General features: G+C 37.5%; 1 non-coding gene across 1 annotated transcript; it reads left to right on the top strand.

The window, feature by feature from the left end:
- Window positions 1-1,990: 1,990 nt before the first annotated feature.
- Window positions 1,991-2,098, top strand: LOC112787103 (small nucleolar RNA R71). The gene has a single exon (XR_003194535.1). It is a non-coding gene; the product is annotated as a small nucleolar RNA R71 (small nucleolar RNA).
- The last annotated feature ends 8,979 nt before the right edge of the window (window positions 2,099-11,077 follow it).

Genomic DNA, 11,077 nt, shown 5'->3' with positions numbered 1-11,077 from the left:
GAAGCATGAAAAGCTTCTCCCAGTACAGAGTCAAACAGAGCCTCCACACTCAACTTCTTACTTTGGTGTTGGGAGGCCATCATCAAGCTTTGAGTCTCTCTGAAGCTCTCTAAGAGCTCACTGTCAAGCTATTGACATTAAAAAAACGCTTGTTGGGAGGCAACCCAATGTTATTTAATTATATTTATTTATATTCCATTGTCATTTTATGTTTTCTTTAGGTTGATGATCATGTGAAGTCATAAAAACAGCTATAGAATTAAAGCAAAATAAAAAAGAGCATCAAAAATAGCACACCCTGGAGGACAGGCTTACTGGCGTTTAAACGCCAGTAAGGATAGCAGAATAGGCGTTTAACACCCAGTGGTGCACAAAATTATGATCATCAACAATGGCGCCAAAGACTTGGTGCTCTAAAACGTGAATCACACTTTGTCACAACTTCGCACAACTAACCAGCAAGTGCACTGGGTCGTCCAAGTAATAAACCTTACGTGAGTAAGGGTCGAGCCCGCGGAGATTGTCGGCTTGAAGTAAGCTATGGTCACATTGTAAATCTCAGTCAGGCGGATTCAAATGGTTATAGAGTTTTAATAATTAAAGGATAAATAAAACGTAAAATAAAGATAGAGATACTTATGTAATTCATTGGTGAGAATTTCAGATAAGCATATAGAGATGTAAAGGCCTTCAACCTTTACTAGCACGTCCTCTACTTGTCTGCCATCTCTAAAGAGATTCTGGCAGCTTGCACCTCAAAGATCCCAAGTTTCTCCATTACAGAGAGTGGCATTAAGTTTATTCCTGACCCCAGGTCACACAGAGCCTTCTCAAAGGTCATGGTGCCTATGTTACAGGGAATTAAGAATTTACCAGGATCCTGTTTCTTTTGAGATTTTTGACTATCCAATGCATTCAGTTTATTGGTGAGCAAGGGAGGTTCATCTTCCCAAGTCTCATTACCAAATAATTTGGTATTCAGCTTCATGATTGCACCAAGATACTTTGCAACTTGCTCATCAGTGACGTCTTCATTCTCTTCAGAAGAAGAATACTCATCAGGGCTCATGAAGGGCAGAAGGAGGTTCAATGGAATCTCTATGGTCTCTAGATGAGCATCAGATTCCTTTGGTTCCTCAAAGGGAAACTCCTTATTGGTCACTGAATGTCCCAGGAGGTCTTCCTCACTAGGATTCACGTCCTCATTCTCCCTTGTAGGTTCAGCCATGATGGTCAAATCAATGGCCTTGCACTCTCTCTTTGGATTTTCTTCTGTATTGCTTGGGAGAGTACTAGGAGGAGTTTTAGAGACCCTTTTACTAAGCTGGCCCACTTGTGCCTCAAAATTTCTAATGGAGGACCTTATTTCATTCATGAAACTTAAAGTGGCCTTAGATATATCAGAGACTATATTTGCTAAGCTAGATAGATTCTGCTCAGAATTCTCTGTCTGTTGCTGAGTGGATGATGGAAAAGGCTTGATATTGCTAAACCTTTTTCTTCCACCATTATTAAAGCCTTGTTGAGGCTTTTGTTGATCCTTCCATGAGAAATTTGGATGATTTCTCCATGAGGGATTATAGGTGTTTCCATAGGGTTTACCCATGTAATTCACCTCTGTTATTGCAGGGTTCTCAGGATCATAAGCTTCTTCTTCAGAAGATGCCTCTATAGTACTGTTGGATGATTCCTTCAATCCATTCAGACTCTGAGAGATCATATTGACTTGCTGAGTCAATATTTTATTCTGAGCCAATATGGCATTCAGAGTATCAATTTCAAGAACTCCCTTCCTCAGAGGCGTCCCATTACTCACAGGATTCCTTTCAGAAGTGTACATGAACTGGTTATTTGCAACCATGTCAATGAGTTCCTGAGCTTCTGCAGGTGTTTTCTTTAGGTGAATGGATCCACCTGCAGAATGGTCCAGTGACATCTTTGATAGCTCAGACAGACCATCATAGAATATATCCAGGATGGTCCATTCTGAAAGCATGTCAGAAGGACACTTTTTGGTCAGTTCCTTGTATCTCTCCCAAGCTTCATAGCGGGATTCACCTTCTTTCTGTTTGAAGGTTTGAACATCCACTCTAAGCTTACTAAGCTTTTGAGGAGGAATGAACTTGGCTAAGAAAGCCATGACCAACTTATCCCAAGAGTTCAGGCTATCTTTAGGTTGAGAATCCAACCATATTCTAGCTCTGTCTCTTACAGCAAACGGGAAAAGCATAAGTCTGTAGACCTCGGAATCAACCCCATTGGTCTTAACAGTGTCACAGATCTGGAAGAATTCAGTTAAGAAGTGAAAAGGATCTTCTGATGGAAGTCCATGAAACTTGCAGTTCTGTTGCATCAGAGAAACTAATTGAGGCTTTGGCTCAAAATTGTTTGCTCCAATGGCAGGGATTGAGATTCTTCTTCCATGTAAATTGGAATTTGGTGCAGTAAAATCACTAAACATCTTCCTTGCATTGTTATTATTTTCAGCCATGTCTCCTTCTTTTTCGAAAATTTCTGTCAGATTTTCTCCAGAGAGTTGTGCTTTAGCTTTCCTTAGCTTCCTCTTCAGAGTCCTTTCAGGTTCAGGATCAGCCTTAACAAGAATGTTCTTATCCTTGCTCCTGCTCATATGAAAAAGAAGAGAACACAAAAGAAAATATGGAATCCTCTATGTCACAATATAGAGATTCCTTATGTAAGTATAAAAAGAGAAGAGTAGCAAAAAAAAAGATAAGAATCCAAACACAAGGGAGAGGAATGGGTTCGAATTCTTGAGTGAAAGAGGGGTGTTAGTAGATGAATAAATAAACAGAAGGGGATGAGAGATGAGACAATTCAAAAATTAAATAAAATAAAATAAAAATATTTTTGTTTTTAATTTAAAATCACAGTTAGAATTCGAAAATTAAAAAGAAAATGAAATTAAATTAAATTTAAAATAATTAATTAATTAAAAAGGAATTTTAAAAAAGAGGAAGGTGATTTTCGAAAATTAGAGAGAGAGAGGTAGTTAGGTAGTTTTGAAAACGATAAGAATCAAACAAAAAGTTAAGTGGTTAATTGAAAAAGATTTGAAAATCAAATTTTGAAAAGATAAGAAGTTAGAAAAGAAGTTAGAAAAGATTTTGAAATTAATTCTGAAAAAGATGTGATTGAAACTTATTTTGAAAAAGAAATTTAAAAAGATTTGATTTTGAAAATTAAAGTTGATTACTTGAGTAACAAGAAACAAAAAGATATGAATTTAAAATTTAAAGATTGAACCTTTCTTAATAGGCAAGTAACAGACTTAAAATTTTTGAATCAATCACATTAATTGTTAGTAAAGGTTTTGAAATTATGAAAGAAAATAAAAAAAGATTTTTGAAAATCAATTTGAAATTTTCGAAAATCATAAAAGAAAAATGAAAAAGATTTGATTTTTGAAAAATATTTGAAAAAGATAGAATTTTTAAATTGAAAATTTGATTTGACTCATAAGAAACAATTAAATTTAAAAACTTTTGACTAAATCAAATCAAATTTTCGAAAGTTTTTGAGAGAAAAAGGGAAAGATATTTTTTTGATTTTTGAATTTTAATGAAGAAAGAGAAAAACATAAAATTGATGCAAAACATAAAAATTTTTGGATTAAAATAAAAGATGCATGCAAGAACACTATGAATGTCAAGATGAACACCAAGAACACTTTGAATGTCAAGATGAACATCAAGAACTTATTTTTTAAAATTTTTAAGAAAAGAAAAATATGCAAGACACCAAACTTAGAAATTTTTAATGTTGAGACATTAATAATTCAAAAATGCATATGAGAAATAAGAAAAGACACAAAACAAGAAAATATGAAGATCAAACAAGAAGACTTACCAAGAACAACTTGAAGATCATGAAGAACACCATGCATGAGTTTTCAAAAATTTTAATGGAATTCAAAATATGCAATTGACACCAAACTTAAAAATTGACACAAGACTCAAACAAGAAACATCAAATATTTTTGGTTTTATGATTTTATTAATTTTTTTATTTTTTTCGAAAATTAATTCTGAAAAAGAAAATAAGGATTTCGAAAATTTTTAATAGGAATTCCAGGAATCTTGCAATGTTAGTCTAAAGCTCCAGTCCAGGAATTAGACATGACTCACTAGCCAGCCAAGCTTTCAGTGAAAGCTCCAGTCCAAAATACTAGACATGGCCAATGGCCAGCCAAGCTTCAGCATACATAATTCAAGCATGTGAGGAGGAAGCCTCAGTCCAAAAGAATTTTGACATGGCTTTAGAGCCAGCCAGGCTTCAACATTTCCCAGGAAATTCCAGAATTCCTTCTAAAAAAATTCTGAAGAACATAGAATAATTTAATAAATTTTTTTCTTTTTGTATTTTTGAAATTTTTTTTTTCAAAAATAAGAAGTAAAAAGCTTTAAATTAAAATAAAATTACCTAATCTGAGCAACAAGATGAACCGTCAGTTGTCCAAACTCGAACAATCCCCGGCAACGGCGCCAAAAACTTGGTGTTGTTGCCGGACCAAAAATTTGGCACTGTTATTGCTCGAAACAAATGCGAAATTGTTGTTCGTTCCCTCCCCAGCAATGGTGCCAAAAACTTGGTGCACGAAATTGTAATCATCAACAATGGCGCCAAAGACTTGGTGCTCTCAAACGTGAATCACACTTTGTCATAACTTCGCACAACTAACCAGCAAGTGCACTGGGTCGTCCAAGTAATAAACCTTACATGAGTAAGGGTCGATCCCACGGAGATTGTCGGCTTGAAGCAAGCTATGGTCACCTTGTAAATCTCAGTCAGGCGAATTCAAATGGTTATAGAGTTTTAATAATTAAAGGATAAATAAAACATAAAATAAAGATAGAGATACTTATGTAATTCATTGGTGAGAATTTCAGATAAGCGTATAGAGATGCTTTCATTCCTCCTGAACCTCTGGTTTCCTGCTGTCTTCATCCAATCATTCCTACTCCTTTTCATGACAAGCTATATATTGGGCATCACCGTTGTCAATGGCTACATCCCGTCCTCTCTATGAAAATGGTCCAATGCACTGTCACTGCATGGCTAATCATCTGTCAGTTCTCGATCATACTGGAATAGGATTTACTATTCTTTTGCGTCTGTCACTACACCGAGCACTTGCGAGTTTGAAGCTCATCACAGCCATCCCTTCCCGGATCCTACTCGGAATACCACAGACAAGGTTTAGACTTTCCGGATCTCAGGAATGGCCGTCCATGGGTTCTAACTTATACCACGAAGACTCTAATATCTCGGACTCGGTCCCCTGTATTAGATATCTAAGAGATACTCATTCTATCTTATCTTCATGTAGAACGGAAGTGGTTGTCAGGCACGTGTTCATAAGTGAGAATGGTGATGAGCGTCACATAATCATCACATTCATCATGTTCTTGGGTGCGAATGAATATCTTAGAATAGGAGTAAGCTTGAATTGAATAGAAAAATAATAGTACTTTGCATTAATACTCAAGGAACAGCAAAGCTCCACACCTTAATCTATGGTGTGTAGAAACTCTACCGTTGAAAATACATAAGTGATAATGGTCCAGGAATGGCCGAATGGCCAGCCCCCATAAAGGTCTAAGATAGCATAAAATTGATCAAAGATAGATCCGAAGATGTAAATACAATAGTAAAAAGTTCTATTTATACTAAACTAGTTACTAGGGTTTACAGAAATAAGTAAATGATGCAGAAATCCACTCCCGGGCCTACTTAGTGTGTGCTTGGGCTAAGCATTAAGCTTTCATGTGTAGAGACTCTTTTTGGAGTTAAACGCCAGTTTGTAACATGTTTCTGGCGTTTAACTCTGCTTTGCAACCTGTTTCTGGCGTTTGACTACAGAATAGGGTAGAGAGCTGGATTTGAACGCCAGTTTTCATCATCTAAACTCAGGAAAAGTATGGACTATTATATATTGCTAGAAAGACCTGGATGTCTACTTTCCAACGCAATTGAGAGCGCGCCATTTGGAGTTCTGTAGCTCCAGAAAATCCATTTTGAGTGCAGGGAGGTCAAAATCCAACAGCATCTGCAGTCCTTCTTCAGCCTCTGAATGTGATTTTTGCTCAAGTCCCTCAATTTCAGCCAGAAAGTACCTGAAATCAAAGAAAAATACACAAATTCTTAGTAAAATCCAAAAATGTGATTTTTATTTAAAAACTAATAAAAATATACTAAAAACTAACTAAATCTTACTAAAAACTATGTAAAAACAATGCCAAAAAGCGTATAAATTATCCGCTCATCACTCAGCCTTGCAGCATTCTGGGCGTTAAACGCCAGAATGGGCAGCACTCTGGGTGTTTAATGCCAGAAAAGGGTGTCTGGCGTCTGGCTGGCGTTAAACGCCAGAAATGGCAGACAGACTAGCATTTAACGCCAGAAAGGGGCAGCAGACTGGCGTTTAACGCCAAAAAAGGTAGAAGAGCTGGCGTTTAACGCTAGAATTGGCACACTGAGGGTGTTTGAATGCCAGAATGGTGCAGGGAGCAGAATTCCTTGACACCTCAGGATCTGTGGATCCCACAGGATCCCCACCTACCCCACCTCTTCTTCTCTCCTCTTCACACCTTTCCATAACACTCTTCCCCAAATATCCTTGACCAATCCCATCAATACCTCTTCCCCAAACACCATTCACCTATCAAATCCTACCCTCTTCCCCATATTCTCTTCACCACTCACATGCATCCATCATAAACCCCACCTACCTCACCATTCAAATTCAAACCATTTCCCTCCCAAACCCACCCATTCTCACACGAATTCCCTCTCTCTCCTACCCTATAAATACCCCTCATTACTACCTTCACTTTCACACATTACAAACAATTCTTTCCCCCCTTGGCCAAAACCAACACTACCCTCCATCTCCTCTATTTCTTCTTCTTCTACTCCTTTCATTCTTCTTTTGCTCGAGGACGAACTAACATTTTAAGTTTGGTGTGGAAAAAGCATTGCTTTTTCATTTTTCCATAACCACTAATGGCACCTAAGGCTGGAAAAACCTCTAGAAAGAGGAAAGAGAAGGTAGTTGCTTCCAACTTCGAGTCATGGGAGATGGAGAAATTCATCTCAAAAACCCAACACTAGAAAAAGGATGGAGCAAACAAGAGAGCCCACTCATGGACCTCAACAAGAGCATGAGGAAATTCCTCATCAAGAAATCCCTGAGATACCTCAAGGGATGCACTTTCTTCCATACAATTATTGGGAGCAACTCAACACCTCTTTAGGAAATTTGAGTTCCAACATGGAGCAACTAAGGATGGAGCACCAAGAGCACTCCATTATCCTTAATGAAATCAGAGAGGACCAAAAGGCCATGAGAGAGGAACAACAAAGGCAAGGAAGAGACATAGAGGAGTTCAAACACTCAATAAGATCTTCAAGAGGAAGAACTAGCCGCCATCACTAACGTGGACCCGTTCTTTAATTTCCTTGTTCTTATTTTTCTGTTTTTCGAATTCTATGCTTTATGTTTTGTCTATGTTTTTGTCTTTATTACATGATCATTAGTGTCTAGTGTCTATGTCTTAAAGCTATGAATGTCCTATGAATCCTTCACATTTCTTAAATGAAAAATGTTTTTAATTGCAAAAGAACAAGAAGTGCATGAATTTCAAATTTTATCTTGAAATTAGCTTAATTATTTTGAAGTGGTGGCAATACTTTTTGTTTTCTGAATGAATGCTTGAACAGTGCATATTTTTGAATTTGTTGTTTATGAATGTTAAAATTGTTGGCTCTTGAAAGAATAATGAAAAAAGAGAAATATTATTGATAATCTGAAAAATCATAAAATTAATTCTTGAAGCAAGAAAAAGCAGTGAAAAGCAAAAGCTTGCAAAAAAATTATGAAAAAAAAGAAAGAAAAAGAAAAAGCAAGCAGAAAAAGCCAATAACCCTTTAAACCAAAAGGCAAGGGTAAAAAGGATCTAAGGCTTTGAGCATTAATGGATAGGAGGGCCCAAAGGAATAAAATCCTGGCCTAAGCAGCTAAATCAAGCTGTCCCTAACCATGTGCTTGTGGCGTGAAGGTGTCAAGTGAAAAGCTTGAGACTGAGCGGTTAAAGTCGTGGTCCAAAGTAAAAAGAGTGTGCTTAAGAGCTTTGGGCACCTCTAACTGAGGACTCTAGCAAAGCTGAGTCACAATCTGAAAAGGTTCACCCAGTTATGTGTCTGTGGCATTTATGTATCCGGTGGTAATACTGGAAAACAAAAAGCTTAGGGTCACAACCAAGACTCATAAAGTAGCTATGTTCAAGAATCAACATACTGAACTAAGAGAATCAATAACACTATCCGAATTCTAAGTTCCTATGGATGCCAATCATTCTGAACTTCAAAGGGTAAAGTGAGATGCCAAAACTGTTCAGAAGCAAAAAGGCTACTAGCCCCGCTCATCTAATTGGAACTAAGTTCATTGATAAGTTTGGAATTTGTTGTATTTTCTCTTCTTTTTATCCTATTTTTTTTAGTTGCTTGGGGACAAGCAACAATTTAAGTTTGGTGTTGTGATGAGCGGATAATTTATACCCTTTTTGGCATTATTTTTGCATAGTTGTTAGTATGTTTTAGTTACTTTTTATTATATTTTTATTAGTTTTTATAAAAAAATCACATTTCTGGACTTTACTATGAGTTTGTGTATTTTTCTGTAATTTCAGGTATTTTCTTGCTGAAATTGAGGGAACTGAGCAAAAATCTGTTTCAGAGGTTGAAAAAGGACTGCAGATGCTGTTGGATTCTGACCCTCCTGCACTCGAAGTGGATTTTCTGGAGCTACAGAAGCCCAATTGGCGCGCTTTAAATTGCGTTGGAAAGTAGACATACTGGGCTTTCCAGAAATATATAATAGTCCATACTTTTTCGAGATTTGATGGCCCAAACTGGCGTCCAAATCCAGCCTAAAACTTTCTGGCGTAAACCGCCCAAACTGGCACCAAAATTGGAGTTAAACGCCCAAACTGGCACCCAAGCTGGCGTTTAACTCCAGGAATAGCCTATGCACGTGAAAGCTTCAATGCTCAGTCCAAGCACACACCAAGTTGGCCCCGAAAGTGGATTTCTGCACTATCTGTACTTAGTTACTTATTTTCTGTAATCCCTAGTAACTAGTTTAGTATAAATAGCACTTTTTACTATTGTATTCGCATCTAGTTTATGCCATATTTCACGTTTGGAGGCTGGCCTCACGGCCATGCCTAGACTTTTTTCTCTTATGTATTTTCAACGGTGGTGTTTCTACACCCCATAGATTAAGGTGTGGAGCTCTGTTGTTCTTCATGAATTAATGCAAGTACTATTGTTTTTCTTTTAATTCACGCCTACTTCTTCTCCAAGATATACTCTCGTACTCAATTTAATTAAGTCAGAATAAAGGGGTGACCCGTGACAATCACCCAATCTTCGTTACTCGCTTAGCCAAGATCCGCGTGGCTAACAACCACAAAGCGGTCTACATGATGTTCAATGTAGTCATTGGACGACAGCCAGAGTATATTCTCTTGGATATCTAATACACGGACCGAGTCTGTGAGATTAGTATCTTCGTGGTATAGGCTAGAAACATTGGTAGCATTCCTGGGATCCGGAAAGTCTAAACCTTGTCTGTGGTATTTCGAGTAGGATCCGGGAAGGGATGACTGTGACGAGCTTCAAACCTGCGAATGTTGGGCACAGTGACAGTGTGCAAAAGGATCAATGGATTCTATTCTGACGCTAGCAGGAACCGACAGATGATTAGCCATGCGGTAGCTGTGCCAGGTATTTTTCATCTGAGATGAGAAATCCGACAGTTGATTAGCCATGCAGAAACCGTGGAGGATCATTTTCACTGAGATGATCTTACAGCTTGCCATGGAAAGGAGCACGCATGATTGGAAGAAGACAATAGGAAAGCAAAGATTCAGAAGCAACAAAGCATCTCTAAACGCTTATCTGAAATTCCCACCAATGAATCACATAAGTACCTTTATTTTATTTTATGTTTTATTTATATTTTAATTATCAAAACCTCATAACCAATTGAATCCGCCTAACTGAGATTTGCAAGATGACCATAGCTTGCTTCAAGCCGACAATCTCCGTGGGATCGACCCTTACTCACGTAAGGTTTATTACTTGGATGACCCAGTGCACTTGCTGGTTAGTTGTGCGGAGATGTGAAAAGTGTGAATCATCATTTCCCACTACCATTCACCCAAACCACACAATTTCTCAACCAAGAGTGAGAAAAACTATGGAAAAACCTAACCAAGCATTTTGTCAAACACTTGGTGGGCATGTAAAGAAAGCATGATTAAATGACAAGGAATAATAAATGCTACAACTACCAAGCAAGGAGAATAAAGATAGCAACTCAATAAAGCAATAAATGACATGAAAACATAAATTGAATTAAATGTAAATTTAAGTGACAAGAGTGTGCATAAACATAAAAGACAACTAAAATGAGAAATTAACAAGATAAACAAGGAAATTAAGATAATAGAACCAAGAAAGGTAGAAGAAACTAGATTAAAACAAGAATTAAAAGTAGCAATTACAAGGAAATTAAACTAAAAACCCTAAGTTCTAGAGAGAGGGGGGAGCTTCTCTCTCTAGAAAATGAACTACATGACTAAAATCTAACCCTAATTTCTCCCCCCTTCACATGGAATGAGGCCTTGCTTGATATAGGAAGAATCAGCTTCAGAGAGTCCCAAAACTGCCTCTAGAGGCCCAAAAATCGCCCCCAGCGATTTCCATTAAGTGAGTCACGTGATGGCACCGACGCGTACGCGTGGGTCACGCATACGCGTTGCCGAACTTGTGCGTGTGTGCGTACGCACACATCACTGTGCGCACGCACGGAAGCTGAATCTTCCAAAACTCATTTCTTCATGCTTTCTCCCTTTTTGCATGCTTTTCCATCACTTCTTCCATCCATATTAGCCTTGTAATCCTGAAATTACTCATCAAACACATCAAGGCATCAAATAGAATAAAAGTGGAATAAAATTAGCTATTTTAAGGTCTAAAAAGCAAGTTTTCA

The sequence above is a fragment of the Arachis hypogaea genome, chromosome 20 (genome assembly GCF_003086295.3).
Source record: "Arachis hypogaea cultivar Tifrunner chromosome 20, arahy.Tifrunner.gnm2.J5K5, whole genome shotgun sequence".
Taxonomy (NCBI): domain Eukaryota; kingdom Viridiplantae; phylum Streptophyta; class Magnoliopsida; order Fabales; family Fabaceae; genus Arachis; species Arachis hypogaea.
This window is presented reverse-complemented; position numbering and strand designations above follow the sequence as displayed.